At 34.5% G+C, this 25,020-nt stretch overlaps 1 long non-coding RNA gene across 1 annotated transcript in view; it reads left to right on the top strand.

Moving 5' to 3' along the window:
- Window positions 1-25,020, top strand: part of LOC141574612 (uncharacterized) — a 1,056,998-nt gene that overhangs the window by 108,864 nt on the left and 923,114 nt on the right. The gene's annotated exons all lie outside the window — the stretch shown is intronic.

The following is a 25,020-nucleotide window of genomic DNA, read 5'->3' as shown; positions in this document are numbered from 1 at the left end:
AATTTCGCTGAGGGATCAAAGTCTGAAATACCTGGATGACACTGTCACAATATTAGAGGACACCTTCAATAAGATTCCATTCTAGTAAGGTGGATAGGCCTGTGGATTTTCAAACTATTTTTCTAGTGATTCTGACATGCATTTGTTGGCAGAGAGACACACATAGTTACCGTGGTGTTAGAAGGATGAAATATACTAATGGCAATTGTATTTATTTCAGTGGAACATTCAGTCTTTGTTCAGACATTCAGGAAGCAATAGATTTTTAAAATATTTTTAATACAATATAGTATCTTATAACATCTTTGGCTGTTTTAAGAAGTACATGTAATATTTTTATATATTATTCTCAAGTCACTATCATTGATTAAAACTAAGTACAGAGCCTTAAATGTAATTCATTGGACATGGCTACAGGGGTGGGGAATGGACGTAGGGCACAAAAGGTGTCTTGCCTAAGGATTACTGTGTATTTCAATGGCTAGGTACAGTGTTTGTCGTACGGTCTGAAAATTGCCAGCTACAAAGTTATGTGGGTAACTTGTTTAAATAACAGACTCTTAGTCCTTGTAGAATTAGTCTTACAGAATTAGAATCTGCAAGTGTGGAGTATGGGAATTTGAAATTTTACAAGATCTGAGTTAAAATTATGTGCTATAACCTTTGATAGCTAACCTGCACCTTTAGAATGTCTTGACAGTTTTAGACTGGCATTCAGAAAGCAGACAATTCAAAATACTATCTTTTGTTATTTCTGAACAGGAAGTGTTGGCATTCAGTACTGTTTATTGAACAAGAGTAAACCTCTTACTTTGACTTGCCTTCATTTGAAACTCCTCTACCTTGTCACAATGCTCTACATTAGAATAGAATAACGGTAGCAACAGTAATAAAAAAGAAAGCAAAACAAAAAGATAACCACTGCAGTGTATACATCCATTCATTCAGCAGCTGTCTATTGAGTGACTAAAATGCACATAATGGATTCTTAACATTACAGTTCCATTATTGTAGGTGAAATGATTGGTATTCTACAGCAGTTTCTTAATAGTAAAGCTTGAAGGTAATTCATTCAATAAACACATGCAGAACCCCTAATTTTCTGGATAGTTCAGGCTAAAATGCTGTGTTCATTGATTCTTCTACAAAATCGCCTTAGTAATCTTCTCTAAGATAAGAGACTCAAGACACTATTTGGATACTTTGGGCTAATGGAATAAAAATATAATTTTAAAATTATTTGGTAATTTAAGTCCTATTTATTTATAAAAATATGTTAACAGCAGTTTGTTGGGTACTTCACTTTCTATTAAATAATAATTCAATCAGGATTTAGCAGAAGATGTTTTAAAGCTCTCAATATCCTATTAATTGCAATTTTGTAGACTTAGTTTCTTGCTTTACAAATTTTTAATTTTATATTTATATTTTATATTATTAGAATGATAATAGTTGCAAAATATCAAAAGGCAAATGATTCTATGACAACTATCTATAAAAATGATCACTTAGGCTATATTATAAATTCATGATGATACTTTAAAAACATTAACTCATATCATAAATAATGATGCAAATACAGTATAATAATTTTTAATTTATTAAAATGAGACTGATTTTATATTACAGTATAATAAGTAAAACCTTCTAGATACTTATTACAAGTGTAGTGAGTTAACCAATTACAAGCTATGTAAATTGCAGCCAAGTGTTTTCCCACTAATACTTGTAATAATTTTATCTCAAAGTATTTGAATATTTTATTTGTAGCTAAATGTGTCAGTGTATATGACTAACTTGAAATGTGTTATCAAATAGAATGAAATTTTCAAAAATAAAATAACTTCGAAAGCAAGTGTATACCTAAGAACCTTGTTGGAAAGAAATCATTAAGAAGTGATAAGCCATGGCTGTATAAACTCAAACTTGTAAGACCCAGGTGTAACTGTCACACAGAATCCCTATATATAATGTTTTATCTAGTTTTTCTTTTGTCCTTTCACTTTTATTTTTTATTTGTATTCTCTTATTTTATTCTTAAAATGTTAATTAAAAAATAAATGATTATATACATTTCATTTAATCGTAGGAAATATATTGAGCTAATATTTAAATGAAACACTCAATATATTTCCTGCATAGATAATCTAAACCTGGCTAACCAGAGCCTGTGGACTTAAATCGCTGATTTGGCAGAAATGCTGTAAGTATGGTTGGAGACTCCTAAGGTCATAGGAAGAAAGTCTAGAATCTCTGGCTGCCATCTTGACATCAAGGAGATACCATAATTAATAGACCAGTAAAGCAAAGCAGAACAGAGCAAGACTGAGCTCTGAATCCATCACTTAAATAACCAGATCCACCTGTTCAGAAGTTAGAGCCATCTCCGGACTACTCAGTTTTGTAAAACAATCATTTCATGCATACAAATATGCTTATCGCTATTGGATTGGAGAATGTTCTCAGGAATTTTTAAATTTTGGTCATTACTTATACATTAATTATTCAGCATCAAGAATGTATATTGCTTAAGCTAGTTTGAATACTTTCTGGTGGTGTTTTTGCAGCCAAAAAACTTGACCAATTTACCAAATATCTGAACTCTGCCTATTACTTTTCACATCTGATGCATAATCAAGTTGAAATGGACATAGTAATTCCAGAAAATGACGTGGGCTTTCATGTATCCAGCGTGCATGCATTTCTGTGGTTCCGTCTAATATGCTGTGCTGTCAATGAGACCTTCTGCAGTGATAGAAATGTTCCTCTATACCTGGTGTACATAATCACTGACTACTGCGTGGCTGGTCTGAACTGAGAACTACCATAGGCGGACATACATATGTCTTTTGAAGACATAGTATGAAAAAGATAAGTGTCATATCTCACTAACATGTTTATATTGATTACTGGTTGAAATGATAGTATTTTGGATTTGCAGGGCTGAAGAAAACTGATAATTAAAATTGACTTCAAATATGTCTCTTTTTTTTTTAAATATGACTACTAGAAATTTTTTAATTGCATTTGTGGCTTGCCTGGTATTTCTATTGGACAGATTTGATCTAGAAACATCTTCTGATGAGTAGTTTCTGGGCTTTTCTCTCTTCCTGTTCCCATCGCCTAAGTCCAAATTATCAAAATATCCTAGGTCTTTGTGAGCTACACTGGTAGGTTTATAGCACGACTTCTGTTATCTTTTGGAGTATGTTTGATCGCTATTTCTAGATTCTCCTCAAGAACAGAGATGATCGTGTTGGTCAATGTAACCCCAGCCTCAGTCAGAGTGACCCGCATGGTCATTTTTTTCTTTGGTTGGTTTTTAGTTGACTTGACAGTGAAGGGTTTTGGCTTTTGATAACTGGAGGTAGGAGTCCTACAATCAGAGGCTTACAGAGGCCATTTAAGGGCAGTACATGGGTGAGAAGCGGGATGGACTCGATGAGAGGGCGCTACAGAGTCTAACCTGGAACACAGAACGCCACTGAGAGAAGTCTAGGTGCTCAGCCACCTTTTGCCGTGCAGGTGTTCCAGTCTAAGGATGCCAGACTTTCAAGTTTTTCTGAGAAAAACTCAAAATCCAAATGACTACTTCTTAATACTCCTTAAATATTAGCATAATAATTCAAGCCTTCTAAAAACATTTGCCAGCAAAAGTACCTCTGTGGTCTCCATCTGGAACACAGCCCCCCCCCCCCAAAATGGGGCCTGAGGTTTGACTTTTCAGAAGTTCCTTTCTTTGTTTTAGGATTTTGTTCCCTGTTACAGATGTAAGGGAAAGTTGCACATTAGCCCCACAAATTAGTAACAGACTGAAAAGGAAACCACAGGAATTCAGAGTTTCTGACGATCCTTCGTGTTATTGAATCTGCCACTCTCTGTAATTAGGAGACAGCATTAATCATTAATTAGGAAGGAAGCCCTAAGTGAACAGTGTGAGCCATCTCCATGGGAACACCACTGGCTCAGTCTCAACAAGAGTGGAAGACAGGGGAGCACGAAACAGATTCAGCGCACATCTCTGCAGGTCTGATGTAGGTAGCTAATATTCTATCCGTGTAAAAACCAAATAAAACACATTCTCTCCCTTCCGTGTATGGCCGTATTTCCTCTTTCATCCTCTTCTTTTAAATCTTTGGTGATATGTTTCCGTTTGAATGAGGTAGTCCGACCTATAGCACTCATAGGAGTGAAGTCTCTTCTCTCCTTGCAGCATCAAACACGGAAACAAAAGAGCGGTTGTACTGAGTTCATTGAGATTCACTGAAAAGTGCTGCTCGCCTGCCGAGCAGGTGAAAGTTTCCTGCCGGTTTCTCATTTAGGGAAAACCTCTTGGCTCATGCCTTAAGAAGTGCACAAGCCTCTAAAGAGTGCTAGTGAGAACTACATACAGTTTTTGCCTGTAAAGATAGTTAAGTTATACAATGGAATAAGGATCAGAGAATTAATGAGGAAAGAAAGAGAGAGATGGGATGGACTTAGCAGTCTGGGCCTTTTTCTAACAAGCTGTCCTCATGTTTTTTTTTTTTTTCCCCCATCTGCTGGGGAATTTGAAATACCACCTTGCTGGGGAAGCTTATAAAGCAGAGAATGTTGCCACTTGTCTCATCCTTATAAGCCAGCAACATTTTACCTTTCATTGGAGAAGAAATATTTGCACCTGTTCCTATAAAATCATTTATTTGCTTCTGATCTTTTCATCAAATCTTGAGAAAGCTCCCTGTAAGACGGAAGCAAGCAGGGACTGCCTGGATGTGCTCAGGGAAAAGATAGCTGATTTTGGTGGAATTTCTTAACTTAAAAGTTTGGAAAACACAAGCTAATTCTGTTTACCTGCATAGATTAATTTTCTTATTTTCATGTGACAAATAATGTGACCATACAAATACTTTCATTATTATTATAAAGTAGCTAAATATACTCTGTGCCAGACACAGGTGTAAGGGCTTCCCATAAAGGTCGCATCTGCTCTTCATAGCTTGAGAAACATGTGGTTATTGTTCCTATTTTTAACAGGCTTAAAATGATTAAATAATACAGCAGTTGGTCTCACTATCACCCAGCTAGTAATCGGTGGTCTAGGATTTGAATTAAGTCTGCTCTGGCTCCATCATTAACTCCTGTGAATAACAACAACGAAACAGTACTAGTAATCATTTGCAGTGCATTCACTATAATCCGGGAACTGTTTTAAGCACTTTTCGTATATTAACTATTTAATCACAGCCAGCCTTTGAGGTAGGTATTGTCATTATTCCTATTTTACAGAGTGGGAAACTGAATCACAGAAATAATGTAACTTGCCCAGTTGCCTCCCATGATTTATTAATATGAGCTATAACACACAAAGTAAAGCAAGTCTTTGTGAAACTAAAATCATTAAATTTATAAGCTAAATAGTAGCTCCTAGATGGTATTTCCAACAAATATTTGCTTGGGAAAATGATATTCTTCTTTTTACCCCAGCAACACAATTAATTTATGTATTATCAATATATCTTGCTTTGCAAACTCAGACCCTGGTAATAATTACTTAGTGTTCCTTTGTCGTGATGTAAGAGATTCTCTTTACCAAGGTCCAACATAAGTTACCTTTATTATTGTTAAGTTCTAAAGATTCTGTTTTACCAAATCACTTCTTTTTGTCCTTCTGTTGTTCCTGTTTTCTGTTCTGGCCTTAAATCCCATCTGCTACTACAGCTGTATGTACCGAGTTTTTCTCACAAACAATAATGATAAATTATATATATACACACGTACATGTGTATGATTGGATAATTACTAAGAAACTTCAGAAACTTTTTTGTTGTTCAAATTAAAAATGATTAAAAAGCAAACTCACATCCTTAGAAGCTTGCAGGGTAAGGAATAAATGATCCAAAGAATGATAGCAAACATGCAAAATATAGATCTCGTGGTATCTGGTCTAACAGTCTGAAGTACACAGATTCCTTTTTTTGAAAGTAAACAAGTCAGCTGAAGGACTGAACCAGAGTGACTAATGCAGTAGAGCGATAGAATTGTGTCCTTCCTTCCCCCCACTTAAAAATAATGATAGGTTCTTCTGGAACCTGCTTAAGTAAGTGACACTCGTGGAGATGGATTGCTGCGCTGTGACATATGGTGCACTAGTATTGCGCTTGTATTGTAGAGATTATTACTAGCAGCAAGATTTTATAGTTATTGCCCTGTCAAAGCTGGTGTTTTAATCACTATCATCAACACCGCCTTCAGGTTTTACCTTATTTTCTATCCAGCAAGCCAGACCAGTGTGTCATCCAGAAAGAAACTCATTTGTTTGGGCCCATTATTTCATTAAGATATATATTTCAGAGGGACTAGTGAAAGATGGCGTGACAAGGAGGGGAAAGATGCTCATCATGGGGAGTAGAATTTAAGGACTGCGATTACTGACTTGAAGAGGCATCATACCAGTTAGTTTGTGAAGAACCCCTTAAGCCTGCCTTGCAGATGAGGGGGGACTGAGGGTGCAGGTGTTCCCTCTTGTTCCTGAGAGCAATTAGAGATCCAAATTATTTCCACTGTTCCCTAATAAGGCAACAAGTGTCGCCTGATGAAGTTAATTCCAGGCGCTATTAATGTAAATGTTTCTTCAGTTCACTGGCATTTGGTATATTTCACAGCCTCCGAGGGGAGAGGCAAAGAATGCAAACCATCCATAACTTTAAAAATCACAAGTGAAGTGAGAAAGTGAAAGTGAATTAAGGATCGTTTGTCACTTGACCTTTAGTTATTTCACTTTAGTTAAAAAATAAAGTAAAACCAAATAACCCTTTATATGAATCAGACCCTACCCTCCCGTCACCCCCAGGGTCCTCAGAGCTAACCAACCTAGTGTCAGCTGTCAGTTTCACAAGGTAGAATATATCCGAATATTTTCATTTTGTTTTATTTTGAGGGAAACTAGACTATTTCCTCAAATCCTTTTCTGCCTCCTGTTTGAAATATAAATCTGGTTGAGAAGCGCTGATGGCGAAAGTTAGAGCTGTGGGGCTCTTTTCCCCTTTGTTTGTTACAATTGACCTCTTTCCCAGCACATTAGACTCAGCCCCGGACTTAAATTGCAAGGTGTTGTGAATAACGTGTGCGTCACTTCAGGCTTTGCTGGTAGAGCTGGTCTTTCCCAGTGTCTCAGCGCATAGCACTTCCTAAAAAGCCAAGAGAGACAAATTTCTCATTTGTGGAGCACAGCAGGTCAGCCCCTTCCATACGCTCAAGATTTGTGGCTCGTATCACAGGCAGCCCATTCTCATCTTTCAAGTCCTAATAGTTCAAGAGCCTCAAATCCCTTTGAACCCACATTAAATGGGTTCTGCAAAACATGCCACTGTATGTGTGGGCTTAATGTTCTCCCAAAGTACAGTACGTCCTCAGCCCTCCTAGACTACCCTTTGACCATCTATCTAAATAGTTCAGTGCCAATCTTTGGTCTGTTTATCATCCAAACACGGTGTGTGTGGATGGCTATGTATACATGGATATTTATGTATAATTCAGCATGCATATTTGTATCATTTTATTCTCTTGGCAAGCACATTTCAAGACCTGGATTTCTCAGCCAAAATGAGTTTCACGATATAAGTATAATGCTGCGTCTCTTTCTTGGCAAGTACAGGGGACACATTGAGATGATTTCTCCCCACTGAGCTCAATCTGCAAGTGTTATAGGACATTCCCAACTGCAATGTGATTTAAAGGAAGAAATCCCTAATCAGTCTGTTCATGCCTGATGCAGGGGGTTTATCAGGAGACATGAGGTCCATTTAGTCTCCGTCCCATTGGTACCAGTATTTTAGGAGAGTAGCCCAAATATTCTAGCTGACCTTGTTGCTCTATGTCCTTTCATATAAAGAATAAGTGTTTTAGATAAACATCTTATCTTAAGCTCTTCTCAGTTTGGTGGTAACTGAAATTGACTCTTGCTTAGAGTCACTGTTTTTTTAATCACTGTTAAATGTGTTTATTAAAAACATCTTCTGTTCCAGTAGCCTAGGGACACAAGTGAACTAACCTGTTCTGGGCATTGTTGTTTCTGTAGAGCCAGCCTCCCATCTTCACCTACGAGCTCATTCTCCTTCCATCCTCTCACCCTTTGGGGAAACTTCCCTTTTATTATTATCTGTGTTTCTGGTGCCATCACAGTAGGGAAGATAATCCTTCATCATTATTGCTTTTGAAAATGTTCTTGGCATCTCTTATAGGCTTACTCTTCCATGTAGAATTTAGAATACATTCTGTAAATTATATTTCCCCATATTCCACCAAAAAACTGAGATTTTGACAGATGTTGATATCTATTGTTTAAATAATTGAGGAAGAATTGAAATATCCCCATCTTGATTATTTCTGCATTTACCTTGGCAAGGCTCTCCATTAATCCAAGCACTTTTTTTCCCCTCCAAATTTATAGTTTCCTATTATTCAGTTTGTCTCTGTGACTTTTTAAATTCTGTTGCTTTCGTGAACTAGATCTTTTCCTTACACATCTTATAACTGGATATTGATGGAGTCTAAAAGAGTATTGACATGCATATCTTCTCACCTTCTAACTTACTAAATTATTTCATTCATTCTAGAAGGTTTGGGTTCATTCTTTTCTGTTTGTTTGTGTAGGTATAAACCTATCTGTGTATGGATAATAATGAAACAAAAAATGACAAATCTGATTCTCATTTTTTAGCATTACGTTTCTCGTATTTTCTGAGTCATTATCATCTGCCGAGTTGTCTCTCAGACTTCCCTAGTAAGAACACACCCTGTGCATCCTGTAAGGCCCAGGTCGAACACTCCCTCTAGAATAAAGGACACTCCACTAACCTCAACAATAAGCAGTGTCCTCCTTCTAGAAGTCGCCATACTGTATTATCTCTCTTAGCGTTTATAATACTTTTCTTCCCTGTATTGTGTTTTTTTTTCTTTGCTTTATTTATTTATTTATTTATTTTTAAAATACATCTTTATTGATGTATAGTCAGTTTACAATGTTACATCAATTTCTGGTGTACAGCACAACACTTCAGTCATTTGGGAACATACATACATTCGTTTTCATATTCTTTTTCACCAGAAGTTACTACAAGATATTAAATATGGTTCCCTGTGCTGTACAGTATGCACTTGTTGTTTATCTCCCTGTATTGTGCTTTTATATTTAACTTCTTTTATGTGTTGGAATACAGAGAGCACGTCTTTGCTTTTAGTCCATTCCCTAAAAATTTGCCTAATAAATACACACTTCACTTGGTATGTAGAGTTTTCTCCTTGACAAAATGAGGATAATAATAGTACTTACCTATAAAGTTGTGTTAGTGATATTGTTATTATTTTGACAGAAAGAAATTAATAGAATAGGATAATTATTACTAAATGCGTATAACATGGGTATTTTTCTTTATAAAAATATGTCACTATTTCTCCCACATTTTTAAATAATAGTTCCCGCCAGTTTGTCTTCTGAGGAGGAGCTGTTTGGCACTGCGGAGTCTTTCCAGAACCATTTTTGTGCATTAGGGTTGCATTGGCACTGTACATTTTTCCAGCTTCCAGCCTTTTTGTAAGGACAGGCTGTCTGTTTTATTAAACAATTAAAATTGTACTCTTGAGTTTGCTGAATTGTTTGAGTGGGGGCCACACAGGGAGTGATTTGTCTGCTTCAGGTTTGTCTACTCGGTCTTCTGTGCACTTCGCATGGTTAGATCTCATTCCTCTAACTGGCCCGGTACAAAAGTGTTCTCTTGGCTTTCACTGAAGTCTTTTCAACGTAGACTGAAGCAACAGAATTACTTGGTTTTCCGCTATAGTCTATTATCCCTTAGTGCACCTTTTACTTCAGGACCACTGATTGGCCCCACTCCTTCTCTAGATGATTTATATAAAGAACTTCATGTTGCTAACTTTGAAGTCACTGCAGAATTGCTCTTAGTTAAACTCCTGGGTCATTTTCATTTCTAATTTGCAGTCACTACACAGTATGTGTTTCTCTAGTTGCCTCACTTTGACCACTCTTCCCTCTTAAACTGATACCTTTATCACTTGACAAGGTCATTTGGAAGCTTTTTGCAACTTTCAAGTCCTTTGTGACCATATCATCTGGTCCCCCTGCCTAGGGTTTCAAAAAGTTTTTCAGATATTCTTTAGGTCTCCCATTTTTTTCTCTACTTTTCGCTTTCTAAAAATTGTATTCTTCTTCCAACTAATGCTCTTGTTATGTCTAGTCATGGTCTGTTTTCCACCTTCATTCTCCTAGACTCACCAATGACTTAACTACATACTAGTCAGATGTTGGGGGAAAGGGGTCTCTTTTCAATGTTTTGTTTTCTATTGTCTTTGTCAGGGTTATGAGTATGGTTATTCAGTTATGTCCTGTGCTGGGCCACCCTGATGAAGGGGCAAAACATCTGAAACCCAGTCTGTTTTCTGCTTGCCTTCCTCTGGATAACCTGGACTGTGTCCACTCAGAGGCAGGGTCCCTTTTGCTAATTTACAAAATCCCATTGTGCTAAACTGTGATCTTGCTCTTCATTTGCAGACTTTTTTTTTTTTTTTTAACTAAAAGATCAAGGATAAAGAAAGGAAGAAAGGCCTGATGAAAGTAAGAAAGGAAAGTTGGAAGGAGGGAGGGATGGAGGAAAAATTACAAAAATGAGAAAAGGAAACAGGATAAACAAATGAATTACTCTTTTGAATATTACCTTTTACAGAGGGATTATTTGGGGGGTGATAGATAAGTATAATTGTTCTATTTTCTTTGTGAGGTGAATTATGATAGAAATGATAATTAAAGAGCTGGGTCTTATTCCCACAAATAACATGGTTGGATTATGATGTGTGTCTTTGCAACTTTGTAACCACTCTTTTTGAGTACACATGTATTATTCTTTCTTTCTTTTTTTCTTTTTTTTTGTTTTGTTTTCTGCTTTGTCACTTCTCTTTAGGGATCTGATTGTGAAGCAATGCAATTCATTTAATTTGAAAATACTATTTAAAATACATTTTATTAAATATTTTGATTTTAAGGAAAATTGATTTTTCTAATTAAGTACCCTATAATGTTTGAAATATCTGATGAGGCATTTGTAAAGATACATTTGATATTTGTATAGAAGCCTGCATCATTTAAATAGCTTAATGTAGATATATTGACGGTAATAAAACCGTGAGAGTTGATTTCATCATTTGTTCATTAGTAACCATTTCATATACATCAAAACACTGTTAAATCATTGAAGAGCTTTTTCATTAAAGGCACTGATGATAAAGTAAAAATATTTTTAAAACCTTTAGCGTATATCAGTGGATGTACTTCGTTCAATTTATTTTTATCTATGAATTTTATTGACATATAACACATACAGAAGGGTTTACTCATCATAAATTCAATGAATTTTTGTAATGTGAACACATCATGGCATCTGCCAACCAGATGAAGAGCTAGACCATTACCAGCACATCAGAGGCCTGGTGTCGGTCCCTAGCCTATCTAACTGAAGGGAACCATTACACCTTCATCTGATGTTGCTGTCCATAGATTCGTTCTATTTATAAACGTTGTTCTTTTGGCTTTTTCACTCAATATTTTGTAAGAATCATCTGTGTTGCATGAAAAAGGTGTGCTTTCATTCTCATATTTTGCAGTATCTGTATGACTCTGTAGTTCATCTACCCCTCCTACTGTTGAACTCTTAGGTATTTTTCAGGTTTCACCATCACAAATAATACAGCTAAGAAGACCCTTGTATGTGCCCTTTGGTCACATATGTACACATCTCTATTGTACAGTCCAAGAGTAGATAATGAGTCACAAGTCACTTCTAGATTTAGTTTTTTCTTTCTCTATTTTCCTTCTTTCCTTCCTTCCTTTTTTCTCTCTCTCTGTCTTTCTTTCACTATTCTTTTCTGGTTACTCTAGCTCTTGATTTATTAAAAAAATATTAAAAGGTACCAGTACTATTAGCATTTCCCACGTAATGCTAGAATGTTAGAACATATTAACTCTACCTCATTCTCAACTTTTTGCTATCATGCTTTATTCTTCTACATGTATTTTATTAATTTTTTATTGAAATATAGTTGATTTATAATGTTGCATTTTATAATTTACAATGTGTTTTACAATTTACAGTGTTGTGATTTACAATGTTGTACAGTAGGACTTTGTGGTTTATCTATGTTATATGTAGTAGTTAGTATCTGCAAATCCCAAGTTCCAAATTTATCCCATTTTTATTTTTGTTGGATATAGAATGCTATGTTAGCAGTTATTTTCTTTCGAAACTTTACATTTGCTGCATATTGAAGATTTCAGAGTTTTAGCTTTAGTTCTTTCCTTCTCTCTAGTACTGTCAACCCCCAATGTGTCAGCTGCATTTCAAAGCATTCAAAGAAATTTTTGAAAAAATATACTCAAGTTTTCCAGTTTTTTTTTTTTTTCATTAGAAGTTTTGGTCTTTTACAAACTGTTTTATCATAGGCAAGAATAAAATTATTTTTCTTTAATGCTCTTAAAGCTTGAATCTAATAAATTAACCAACAAATTGAAAGATATGAATATCAAAAAAGTAACAACAGTAAGCCAAAGGTATCTTTTAAATGAATCAATAATGGCTGATACAGTTTTGCTAAACAGTTAGTAAAGCTCAAGGGAATTGAGAATTGTAATTTTTGTTTTACAAATAACTCTTGTCTGCTCCCACTCCCCACAGTCCCCAACGCAATCATTCTTATGGTCTCCATGGCTCAAACAGTTGGTGGGGTGAACACTTGAATGAATGAGGAAGGAAATGGCTCTGCCTACTGATTTGGGATAAATACTTGTCTAAATCATCCTGACAGACTTCAGGTCCTCTTATCTTTAAGCTCAAGTGTTAAAATAAAGGCGAAGTTCATTATCATATGTAAATAACAAATCTTCCTGACAAAGAAAAAATATGGGGACTGAATAAGAGCTTAAGATTTTAAGATACTGTAAAAATTAGTCCATCAAAATGTTCTGCTCTTAAATTTCAGCCACTCACATCCAGCAATTGCTTCAAAACTTAAATAAAGATGTGTAAAAGAGATTACTTATATTCCTGGCTTTTTATGCAGTCATTGAATATATTCAGAGCCTTTAGCCATCATTATTAAGGGTTGAGTGTTGAATACGATTTAAGGAAGGAAACAACAGAGAGACCACAATCACAATCACAGGACCCAATCAACATAAATTTAACTTAAATTTGCCTTTTTATAACATGCGGTCAGCCAGCTTGTAAGTTTCCACATTATAATTAAGAATAATAAAGATTTCCTGATCCTAAATTCTACTTTTCTCTGATCATCTCTAACTTAACTTGCAATTAAAAAGATCACACATTTAAAGGAGTTGTGTCTCTGTTGACTTGCTAATTAATTGTTTATTTGTTTTACAAATCCATTTTTTGCCCAAAACTGACCTAATTTTCACAGCCCTGATTAAACTGAGAATCAAATTAGAGGATTTGTTTTCTTCTTCAGTACTTACATTACATTGGTTCAGAGGTGAAAAAAATACAAGGAAAACCAGGATGCCTTTGGGTGAAATTCCCTTGCCAAGTTTAAGTATTTATGTAAAACAAAATCTGCTTAAAATGTATCACACTTGTCCATTGTTCTGACTGTAAAATGTGGAATGAAAAGGGCTTAATAGGTGCAAGTAAAATCATCATAGTTAATCTTTACTCAGTGCTTATTATTCTCTCTGGTGTGTTCTGTGTACCTTACCTCCATTAACCCTCACACCAACACTATGAAGTAAATGTTGTTATCTCTGTTTCACAGACCGGGTGAAAAACTGGCCTAGAGAGCTTAGAGAAGTTGCCTAAAGTCATGCAGCTTTTAAATGGGTAGATCAGAGTTCATCTTCACATAATTTGACTTCAGAGCTAGTGTGTATAAGCAGCCCATAATTCTACTTCCATTCTTTCTTTAACACTTAAATTATTTTTTTCAAACTCATTATTGAAGGAGTAATGAAATACATGTGCCCCCTAAAATACGTGATTTATACATATTATCAGTTTTAAACAAAATTTTCAGTTTCTCCTATTCACCTATGAAGTGCTTAATATAATAAGAAATCGTAATTAAACCCATATAAAACAACTTGCTAAATTATAAATCTCATTGATTGTTTTCAAATTATTACATACAGTGGATTAGAAACTACAGTATTAGTTGAGACAGTAAGATGATTAAGATAACAACCTTTGTGTCAATTGGTCTGTTTATTTTGTTTTCTGTAGAAAAATGAATCAAATTGACCATGCAAGAGGTGAATCAGCTCTACCATAGTATCTAATTTACAGCCTCAGCAGCTGACTCTTGCCTGTGTAGAGGAGAAAAAGTTTTGCCTTATTCCCGTATAGGTGTTTTAGCTGGTCTAGTGATTAAGTAGACATAGAACAGATTAACAGGAGAAAAAAAAATTAATTTTGTACATACAGGTACTCAAAGGTATAAGGCTCTCAATCAGGCAGTTGAGGCTTATATGCCATCCTAAGCTAAGGGAAAGGAGACAAGGATCTGGGACTTCAAAGAGGAGAACAAGTCATAGGCAGATGGGAAGAGCAAATATTTGGTAAATAAATGTTTGCTATGCCATGCTATAAGCTTCTGATGTAAAATGTTGTGTCCGGTATTATTAGCTGTCTACCTGATACAGACCCTCTATCTTAATTCTTTTAGGCAGTTAAGGGAGAGATGAGGAAAAAAACAAATACAGAAACCAAATTCTTCCTGAGTCTGTTAGTTCCTGATTGCCTTCAGCTAAAATAATCCACATGCCAAAGTGACATATTTTGGGGTCACATATTCTGCTCCCCACTCACCTGTAACATAAAGAAGGCTCCGAGTGATAGTAAGGAAAATATATTTGGATTCTAAATAAACTATCTCTTTGTAGGTATGTGTAAATATAACTGCTTCTACAAGAATTTTTCTCCCTCTTCTCTTTAAACTTCGTATCCAAAGTTGTTGCGTGAACTGTTGATTTCCTGTAGATTACAGTAAGAATGCTTGATCACAAGTACTTGCTTATCTTCATAAAATCTGAGGTTGAAGCAGCAATAATGTTAATCATCTGTATTTGCATCTAGGTGAGACAGTATATAAGGCCAATTCTGAGAAGTAGGAATTATTTTTTTGATTGCCTCCTCCAAATTATTAAGCTTTTATTCTTTGGAACTACCACTGTAACACCTCATCCAATGAATATTTTCTAGTCTTTTAATCCATTAAAATCTAGCTATCTGGTGCCCACATTTTTTCAAATATTTTCTCTTTCCTAAATAACAGCTAAATAGGTATTCTGAATTGTTAATGAGATAAACATTCACCAATTACCATAGTTAATGCATTTAAATATGATGGAGTAAACTATCACCTCTAAAGCAGACACTATGTGCCAAATATTCTTATAAGTATTTTAAAATATAGTATGGCTAATGCTTGCTTGTGATAAAGCTATTATTATCATTCTTATTACAAACAAGGAAATTTGCCCACAGAAGGGTTAATTCACTTGCCAATGGCCACATGGCTCCCCAAGTCCCAAGTCATATGTAGGGGATTTACATCAGTGTTTTATTTTTAAAGTAGATGCTCTTTCTATGAATCACAGTCCCTGGAACTGGAAAAAATAATGTCAGTCATTTAGTCACCCAGAGGAAGTGGGTATAAGAAGCAGATTAGAAGTCCCAGGGCAACTGTCAATGTATTTGAGAAAATAGCCCGTTCAAGCTAGCTGACTGGTTTGAAACTTTGTTCCCTCTTTATGTCAAGCAGTGAACAGCTGAGATACTTGCTGTGGATTGTAAGAATTAGGAAACATTTCCTCCCTCCAGAAGACCGACTGGTATTATTAGTGGTTAGGGACTCGAAGGCCTTCATGGCCAGAAGTCAAGCTGCTAGCATGTTGTATTCGACAGCGATCCTGTGACTCATTCATAGTCATTGAAGGCAATTAATGGTAAATAGAAATAGCACCTTAGAATAGGTGGATATGGAATGCCAGACGCGAATAACTAAAAATCAACAAGCATTTGAGGAAAATCAATGGCATGAAAGACAAGAAACAAAACTGATAAATGGAAAAAATAACATAGAAAGCCATAATGTTAATAGAGCAGATGCAAGAATTTTTTAAAATATATTTTATATTTTCAGAGAGTGAAATTGGCCATTACATCTTTGGGTGTCTGGGGGAGTGTCTGTTTTAAAAGAAAGCAAATAAATACCTTGGAAATAGAAAAATAGTACCAAGGAGAAAATATTATTTAGACAGGCTCAGATAGAATAGGCAGATTTTTTAAGTCGAAAACTGGAAGAAAATTACTGAAAATACAGTAAAGCTGAAGGTTAAAATTATGAAAGAGAATTTAAAATTCTTGGATGAAAAAGAAACATAAAAAACATATTCATCAATTAAGACTTCTAAAGAGATAAATCTGTGAAAAAGGAAAGGAAATAATCAGAGGCAGTAGAAGAAAATATCAAGAGCTCATGAAGTTATAATTATTCGCAGAGGAAGTAACCACCAACTCTCAAGTGGGACACATGAAAAAGGAAGTACATCTACATGTTGTGCACAAAAGGTATTACACCAAGGCTGATGAGAAAATCTTAGGATTTTTAAAGGGAATTTAAAATAATTAACTACAAAATAAAGAGTCAGTATCCCAAGACAATCAAGAAGACCACTGAATACTAGATGACGATAAAACGATAATACAAAATTCTATACTCTGCTGTAGCAGCATTCCAGACAGAAGGAACCGTTTCACTAATAAAAGAACTGAGAATTCTAACCACCCACAGACGTATTGTAGAACACTTCAAGAGAAAATAGGTTAGCAAAGTAGACTTAAAAATTCAAAAAGCAGATACAGAATAAGAGAAATAACAGCAGAGAAACCAGGAAGTGATATGATTAAATAAATTTAAAAAAAAAACCTTTTGATTGTAAAATAATCATCTGAAAAAAAATCTCAAAGAAGTAAAATGGTGGGAAGGGAAATTGTGGAGTCATGCTAGAATGCGATATCAGAATATAAAGCATAAAGCATGGAAATTGTACTGTCTATTTTTAATGGCTACATTTAAGGGTAAAAAAATTGTAATCACACGAACAGGAATGGTGCACAAAAACTTCAGGAAGTTAATGCTCTCAGAGAGAGGAATAACGTTAGAAATGGAGAGGAATATTCTCTGTACTGATTCTTTTTCTCCTTTAATCTCAAGCGAAAAAAAAAAGATAATTTTGGATATAGCTGGGTAATGGGGGTTGCTGTATCATTCACTGTGATTTTCTAAATGTCTGAAATATTTCAAAACATAACATAAAATATCATGAAAGTCTAAACAAGTGAATAAGGGAAAAAATGGTGGTATTTCCTATAACAAACTAATTAATAATGTTCTGACCTTCTCTTTAAAAAACAAGCAAAGTGAGAACCATAAATCACGATATACACAAAAAATACTTCCCTGATGGGCTAAATAGTTAAATTTAGGGCCAAATATAAAAGCATTTGAAAGAAGTTGTGAATAATTATTACAATTTTTCTAGTAGTAGCCAGCCTGCCAATGCATGTGAATTTTAAAGCAAAAACTGATAGTTTTAACTATATAAAAGTTAAATGCTCTGTAGAGGTGAAATACTTAGAAAATACAAATATTAAATTGGCATATTTGGATAAAATATGTGTTTTCTTTGTATAATATGGCTAAAAATTAGTATCAGGACTATTAAAAGAAATACTAAAATCAGTAACAAAAAGATAGTTTATAGAAAAAAGACAAAATAAAGGAAAAGGCTTTGCACAAAAGAATAATGTAATATGTATTTCAGTAAATGTATAACAAGATAACTGAATAATTTGAGAATGCAAATTAAAATAGGTTTACTTTGCCCATTACATTTGCAAGAATAACTAAAAGTGATTAATGATATCAATTAGGGGTAAGGTTTTGGAGAAACACAATATCCCATTTGCCAATGATAAGATAAATTTATAAAACATTCTTACGAGGATAATTTGACAGTAACTATCAAAATTTGCAATTTGCTTACCTAGTCTTACAGTTACTATTATAGAACTAGGTGTTTAGCCCAAAGAATTACTCACAGATGTGCACAAAAATTCACATATTTGAATGTATACATACATATATGAATAGCACTTATAATAGCAAAAAATTAATTGAACATAACCTAAATTATATTCAATAAGTCTTGCCTTCATAATATGGCTTACAATACAGTAGATAAAAAGAATGAGGTGAAATCTATATGGATGTATTTGACAAGATTTCCACATCACATTAGTAAATGAGGAAAGAATATTTCAGAACAAGGCACAACAGTACCATTTTTGGCTAAATCATATAAAATAAAATAGTATACTTTTATGTACCATATATATCTAAGTAAATACTTAAACGAAGGTCTTGAAGAACGAGCAAACTATTCACAGTGATTCCCTTTGAAAAGGGAAGTACACCTCTGAATCTGCTCAATTTTATTAATCTAAAACTGCTCTGAAAAAATAATCTTAAAAAAAGAGAATTGCAGCTTGGGTTGAGGAAAGGTGGACACTGTGAATTTTTTTTACTTAATACACTTTTTGATCGTTTGAATATTTACCATGAAAATATATTAATATATTTTGTTTAATTAAATGCATTAGTATTTATTAGATCAAATATTTCAGTATCCGGTGGACACCTTCTACTTTTTCTTTGAGGCACTTATCTAACTGTAATACGTTAAATTACTTCAGAAAATCTCTATTTAATATCTACAATCCATTTGGTCCTTCCCTCTTGGTGGCTTGAAAAACTCCAGGCATCATAGTTGCATTCAAGGCAAGAACAAAGTAGGAAGGAATGGTGCAGGCTGTATCTGTCCCTTTTATTACAGAAGCAGAAGTTCTCAGAAACCCACCAAGCAACTTCTGCTTACATCTCACTCTATGTAACTATGTTGCCTTGGTAAAAGAAATTATGAAAATTAATATTTGATTTTCCAAACTTTAAACTTACATGGAACAGGAAAATATTTGGAAAGGGCTGTGAGGTCATCATCTGCCTTATCAGGTTTTACATTTTTTAACCTGATAATTTAAATTTTATATAAATTCTGCTGATTGCATTTAACTGGCAGCAAAAAAAAAAAAAATCTACACTGTAGATATCTGCCAGAGAATATAATTTCTAACTCACTGCTTCTAGATAAGTATGTATAATTATACAAAACTGTCGCCAAGAGAACCAATATTTAGGAAGACTTTCCTGGAGGCTATAGCCTGTCCATTCCAAACACTTTAAATTCTGTTCTGTAAGTAATCAGCCAGCTCAACATCATGCACTCTCCCACCTCGCTTCTTTTGCTTTAAATTGTCTTTGAATTACTTTTCTCAAATTGGTCTTGGCAGTGATACCATCATCCAGTCACGAAGAATATTGTAAGAAACCACCCTGTGCAACTAATTACTGTGTTTTCTTACAAATTATATATCTGTATGCAGTGTTGCAGAATATAAAACTCCGTCAGTTAAACAATTTCTATGTTTTGAAACCTTTTTCTTTTAAATTTAAGGATCAACACTAAATATATTCTTTTTTCTGTGAGAGTGTACAGTTTTCAATAATACGATTTTTAACGTTTGCTTTTTGTTCATTGAATTGATGTGCTGTAATTCATTTAACTAATTCTCTGCTGCTAACTAAGCATACAGCAGTTTCCGGTAGTGCTGCTATTAGAAAGTTTCAATGAACATCCTTGTCACTAAATCTTTTTGACCCTCATTGACTATCCCAGAAATGGATCAATGGGTAAGGGTCGGTTTAAGTCTTTTAATTTGCAATGAAGTGGTATTTTAAGGGAAGTGAGTGACATGAACTGGTAAAGAGGAGGCTGGGGAATATTTTATTTGAAAGAACTTCAGTGATCAAAGAAACAGCAGTAAGCCTAATATATGATTTGGCACAGCAAACATATTGATTTGGTAGGAGTGATGATAATGTTGGAGAGTTGAGGATGGAAATGCATTCAAAAAATATACTGACAAGTAAGGAGGTTGCCCTGACAGGGATGATGAATAAAACAGTGTGAATGAATTTGATGGGGTTTGCAGGTAGTATGACACCTATGGTGCCATTTTGCCTAAGAGGGCGAGGATAATGCAAAGCCAGGTTTGTAGGAAGCTTAACCTGACCACAGTGCATGGAGTGAAATGAAGTTGTATGAGATGGCAAGTGGAATAATAGGGATATGATGTGCTCATCAGTGGGCTTTGTATTAAATTGCAAATTAATATCGTGTGTGTTTTCCTTTTAAATTCTTAACCTTTTGCTTTAAGTCAGGAAGACATGTACAAAACAACATGTATATGAATGTAAAAAGTAATTATATATTTATCTGTTTAGAATAGTATTTTCTTTGACTCCTCCTCCATAATTCCTATGGGAATATAGTTTTTTCTTTCTATATAAAGAATCTTATCTACTGCTATGTGTACACATAGCCATGTATGTATACTCAGGTACACATGTCTATACAGTGTACACATACAATACACATCAAAGTGTTTTTTAAATTGTTTTTCAAAAGAAGATCAAATTATACATAAACATTTTTTTTTTGGTAGCACCCTATGCAAACCATTTGAGTCACCTAGAATATTTCTAATTCTTTTCTTAGACTGTACAAATTTTCACATAATGGACATTCTAAAATTTATTCATCCATCCTTCTTTCTGAGCATTGGCTTTGTTTCCAGGTTGTGTGTGTGTGTGTGTGTGTGTGTGTTTCCATTATGAATAATGGTATCTCACACATTCTTGTTCATGACTGCCCTAGACCAAATTTATAGCACTCCAAACTGGCTTATCGCTATCTGTACTCCCATCTCCACAAATGGCTTTTTGTTACAGAGAAAATCAAATGGCCACCATTACTTCATATCTTCATCTTTGGTTCTCTAACCTTCCCTCAAGGGTTAAGATGGGTTTCCATCACACCTGGCATGGAAGAAGTACTAACTTTCAGTGTGCTTTCACTAGCAGCTTAGTGGTATTTTTTGAATTGTAAATTTGAAATAAATACTATCTTTGATGAAACCTACCTTATTTTAATTTTTATTTTATCACTTTTGCTTGTGGTTTTATATCTAAGACATCTAGAATAGGTAAATGGAAAATTAGTAAGCATATAGAAAACTTGAAAACTATTAACCAACTTGAACTAATTGACAATTATAGAATGCTTCCATCAACATCTACATAATATACCTTCTTTTCAAGTACACTTTAAAAACATTTGCCAACTTAAACATATTCAGGACCATAAAATAAGTATTAATAAATTTAAAGTAACTCAAACATAAAATGGAGGTCCTCTGGTTAAAACGGAATTAAGTTAGAAAGTGACAACAGAAAGATATCCATAAACCCCCCAATATTTAGACACTAAATAATATACTTCCAAATAATCCGTGAGTCAAAGAAATTAAAAGTGAAATTAGGTAATGTTTTGAATTGACTGAAAATGAAAACATATCAAAATTTGTGGCGTGCTGATAGAGCAGTACTTCGAAGGAAATGTACAGCAGCTTATATTAGAAAATAGCAAAAGTTTCAAGGCAATGACCTCATCCCCCCTTTTAAAAAGCTAGAAACAAAAAAGCTAGAAAAAAAGATGAAACCCAAAATTAGTAAAAGAAAGGATATAATAAAGACCAGCATGGAGTTCAATGAATTCCCAAATCAGAAAAAATAATAGAAATTAGGGAAACTAAAAGATGTGTCACTGAGAGGATCAATAAAATTGCTAAACTTCCAAACTGATCATTTGACAAATTAATCAGGAAAAAAAATAGGTAAGGCATGAGTTCTCAATGTCAAGAATGAAAAAGTGACATCACTAAAAATGTGCAGATATTAAAATGACAAAAAGGGAATATGATGAACAATGTCATGTTAAATTCACAACTTAGATGAAATGGACACATTTCTTGAGAGACACGAATTAACAAAGCTCACACAAACAGAAATGGATAACTGGAAACTCCCTTTACAAAGACAATTCAGGGTCAAGATGGCTTCTCTGGGCAATTCTTCCAAACAATTAAGGAAGGGGTAGGGGAAGCAACATTTCTAAGTAAACTTTTCCATAAAATTTAATAGGAGAGAATATTTCCCAATTCATTCAATACGGCCAGCATTACCATGATACCAAAATTAGCTTAAAAACATTATAAGAATCCAAAATGACAGACAACTTTGCTTATGAACATACATGCAAAATTCTTAAAATTTTCACAAATCTAATCTGACATTATATGAAAAGGATAACACGTGAAGACCAAGTGGTGTTTATCTAGGAATGCAAATGTCATTTAACATTTAAAAATCAGTCAATCCATTTCCCTTTCCTTAAACAGCGCTGTGCATAGTGACTTTTCTTGCAAAGAGTACAGTGTGAAAACAGGGAACAAAAGAATAACTTTACAGTAGAGAAATCTGACAAACACTTCCTCAGCCAGGTGATCAAGGTAAACATAAACAGTTATAAATTATATTGATAGTTTGTGTTATGATATGACTCTATGAAAATGACCCTTTTACATTCCTGATCTGCCAAAAACCCATAATCCCGATCTAATCATGAGAAAAAAATGCAAACAAATTTCAATATAGGGAATACATATAAAATTCCCTTCAATACTCCTCAAAACTTTAAGTATATCAAAAACATGTCAAATTTGAGAAACTGTGACAGCCAAGAGGACTCTGAAGTGACAAGACTGCTCTAGACTGCATGTTTGTATCCCCCCACAATCCCTATGTTGAAACCAAATCTCCAGTGTGTTGGTATTTGAAGATGGGGCTTTGAGGAGGTGACTACGTTATGAGGGCAGAGCTCTCATGAATGGTAATAGTGTCCCTATAAAAAAAGACTGTGGAGAGCTCACTTATCCCTTCTACCATGTGCGGTTATAGCAAGAAGACTGCCATCAGTGAACCAAGAAGTAGGTTCTCCCCAGAAACTGATTCTGCCAGTGCCTTGTTCTTGGACTTCCTAGCCTCTAGAATTGTGAGAAACAAATTTCTGTTGTTTGTAAGACACCCAATTTATTGATAATTTTTATTATAGCAGACCAATGTTACAGACAATGACCAAATATAATGTGGTGTCCTAGATGTGAGCTTGGAGAATAAAAAAGACATAGGGTAAAAACTAAAGTAATCTGAATAAACTATGGATTTTAGTTAATAATAATATGTCAGTGCTGTTTATCAATTATAACAATCACACAATAGTAACATAAGATTAACAACAGTGGAAACTAGGCATGGAGTATACGTAAACTCTAATATCTTCTGAAGTTTTTTTGTAAATCTAAAACTGTTCTAGAAATAAAGTCAGTCAATGCTATCAATTCACTATAATGAAGTCTATTCAATTCACTATATGAATAGACTTAAAATGAAAAACCAGATGGTCATTTCATTAGATGCAGAAAAAGCACTTGACATAATCCATCATTCATTCTCAATAAAAACTCTCAGCTAACTGGGAATATAAGGAAATTTCCTCATGCTGATGAAGGGCATCTATAAAAAATTTACAGCTGACATCATATTTAACAATAAATGGCTGAATGCTTTTCACCTAGGTCATAAACAAGGCAAAGATACTCTTTCTCACTACTTTTTTCACATTGTACTAGAGATACACTAGCCAGTGTCATAAGGCAAGAAAAAAAAAAGACATCTCAATTGGGAAAGAAGAAATAACGGCAGGAAGACTCAATAGTCTTGGCTTTTGGGGGTTCAAGGAGATCCTCAGTCTTTTTGGAGTTCAAGCAAACTCACATATACTCAATGGTGACCACTCGGCAAGAGGTTCGTAAGTCTCTAATTTGAAAACTTACCTGAATATACTGCCTTCTTGTCCTCATTTCTGTGACCTGGTGTTCTCCAGTCTCTCTCAAGCACTTCTGGGAAGAAAGCCCTTTATCACATCTCTGACAAAAAACCCAGCAGAGCCCAAGGCATTTTGACACCCAGTTAACTTCATGTCCTAACAGCTGGTTGACACTGGAGTGTGTCAGAGTTAGTCGTGTACTTAACTGCAATGCTGTCATAAATTCTCAGGTATTTCCAGAGATTTGCTGTCAAGAAAAACAATGGTGGTGTTCATGATGGCCTAAATGGTTTAAAAACTCCTGATAGTACAGCCTAGACTGCAGACAGAGCAATGCTGCCCGTGTACTCGTAAGACTTTCCATGAGAGCACTTTAAAAAAAAATAATTCATCCTCTTAATGTATAATGGAACATGAACTCACAGGCTGTTGGCAATTAAAATTAAACCTTATTTATCTTTTAATATAGTACTGTATTCTTGTGTAATTGAGTAAGGATTGATGCCAGTTGTGTGATGGACAGCAAGCTTATCCAACATGACAGAGAGAGATTTCTAAGAAGACAGATTCCACTGTTTTTGTGTACAAGGGGGGTGAATAGACCGTATCAGCAACATTTAATTATTCTGTAGATAATGATTCATTTGAGGAACACAACTTTTCACAGAAACAGAAAAGAAGACAGGCCAATACAATTACTATTTTGTCTAAGTACACTGGTGGGAAACCATAATTAGTTTTTCATTAAATTTGCATGAAGTGATTTTTAAAATATAACAAGGAGGAGTTAAATGCATGTATTTAAAACCAGAAAGTTTGAATGTGAATTAACTTTATAATATAGGCTGATTTTTTTTTAAGGCAAAAGTACAAGTGGTGATTTCTCAGATTTAAATTAAAAGCTAATCAGAGTTTTAAAAAGAAAAGTCACTTAAAATGCAAGGTTTCATGAAATATGTTCCGAACACTCAGTTGGATATTCCATGATGGATGTTTTCTAGTCTTCCTTGTGGGCTAACTTTTAAAGTTGTACATATGACTTTAATTACAAG

The sequence above is a fragment of the Camelus bactrianus genome, chromosome 22 (assembly GCF_048773025.1).
Source record: "Camelus bactrianus isolate YW-2024 breed Bactrian camel chromosome 22, ASM4877302v1, whole genome shotgun sequence".
In the NCBI taxonomy this organism is placed as follows: domain Eukaryota; kingdom Metazoa; phylum Chordata; class Mammalia; order Artiodactyla; family Camelidae; genus Camelus; species Camelus bactrianus.
This window is presented reverse-complemented; position numbering and strand designations above follow the sequence as displayed.